Here is a 1,832-nt window from a genome sequence, read left to right as displayed (position 1 = left end):
AAGGGCCAGACCTGGGACTGCTCTACACAAAAGCAAATTGTCCCAAGATTCTTGTCACAGTAAGTCGGTTTTGCCTGCTTTTGAGCTTTAGATGAAAGGAATGACATAGACGTTCTGTTTGGCTTTCTGCTCGGATTAGTGTTTGTGGGATTCATTCATATTGTTGCATGTTATGATGAACAAAAAAATTAAGCTCTCTGGAAGCAACAGAAACAGTCCTCAGTGTCAGAACTGCAGATGGTGGGGTGTGATTCCCACAGCCGGCCCTCGGGCCCTTCTGAAAATCAGCCCCTGCTCCTTTAAAAAACTTACAATTATAAATTATCAAATAATTATCATATAAATTGTTAAAAAGAATATGGTAAAAAGTATGAACCCCTTTCTCTTGCATAATTTATACAAACCCACTTCCCAGTAATAATCACTGTTACTATTAACAATGGCTAACATTTATCGAGTAGTTACCACGTATAAGACATGTTTCTAAGCATTTTACAGTTTTAAGATTTATAATGTATTCTTAACATTTTGTGTACATATACATACATCTTTTTTGTCTTAAATATACTCTTGTAATGTTAGGAGATATGGACAATTTTCCATGTCACTATACACAGTTTTTTTTTTTGTTTTTTTTTTGTTTTTTTTTTTGAGACGGTGTCTCGCTCTGTCGCCCAGGCTGGAGTGCAGTGGCCGGATCTCAGCTCACTGCAAGCTCCGCCTCCCGGGTTTACGCCATTCTCCTGCCTCAGCCTCCCGAGTAGCTGGGACTACAGGCGCCCGCCACCACGCCCGGCTAGTTTTTTTTTTTTTTGTATTTTAGTAGAGACGGGGTTTCACCGTGTTAGCCAGGATGGTCTCGATCTCCTGACCTCGTGATCCGCCCACCTCAGCCTCCCAAAGTGCTGGGATTACAGGCTTGAGCCACCGCGCCCGGCCAGTTTTGTTTTTTTTAGAGACATAGTCTTGCTCTGTTGCCCAGGCTGCAGTGCAGTAGTGTGATCATGATTTAGTATAACCTTGAACTCTTGGGCTCAAGGAATCTTCCCACCTCAACCTCCCAAGTAGCTAAGACTACAGAGGCGCATCACCACACCCAACTAATTAAAATCAAATCAAATCAAATAAATTTTTTTTTTAAGAGATGGGGTCTTGCTACATTGCCTAGACTGGTCTCAAACTTCTGGACTCGTGATCTTCCTGCCTTGGGCTCCCAAAGTGCTGGGATTATAGGCGTGAGTCTCTGTGCCCAGCCAACTTCATTCTTTTTTGTTGTTGTTGTGTGTTTTTTTACCTAGAACCACCTGAATAGCCATACTTCATTCTTTATAGCTGTACAGTTCCTATTGAATAAATAGGACACCATAATTTATTTAATAATTCCTCTGATAAAGGACATTGTATTTGTTTCTTTTTGTTATTACAAAGCAATGCTGCAATGACCATTATGTTAGTCCGTTTTTGCATTGCTATAAAGGAATGCCTGAAGCTGGTTAATTTATTAAGGAAAAAGGTTTTATTTTGGCTCATGGTTCTGCAGGAAGTACATAAAGCACAGTGTCAGCATGTGCTTCTGGTGAGGCCTCAGGAAGCTTCCAGTGGTGGCAGAAGGTGAAGTGGAGCTGATGTATCACATGGTGAGGAGGGAGCAAGAGAGAGAAGGGTGAGTTAGGCTCTTTCAAGTACCAGCTCTTGTATGAACTCATACAGAGAGAACTCACTCATTATCCTGGGGATGGCACCAAGCCATTCATGAGGGATCCACCCCCATGACCCAAACATCTCCCACCAGGCCCCATCTCCAGCGCTGGGGATTACATTTCAACATGTGA

The sequence above is a fragment of the Rhinopithecus bieti genome, unplaced genomic scaffold, assembly GCF_001698545.2.
Source record: "Rhinopithecus bieti isolate Rb0 unplaced genomic scaffold, ASM169854v2 scaffold_187, whole genome shotgun sequence".
Lineage (NCBI taxonomy): Eukaryota > Metazoa > Chordata > Mammalia > Primates > Cercopithecidae > Rhinopithecus > Rhinopithecus bieti.
This window is presented reverse-complemented; position numbering follows the sequence as displayed.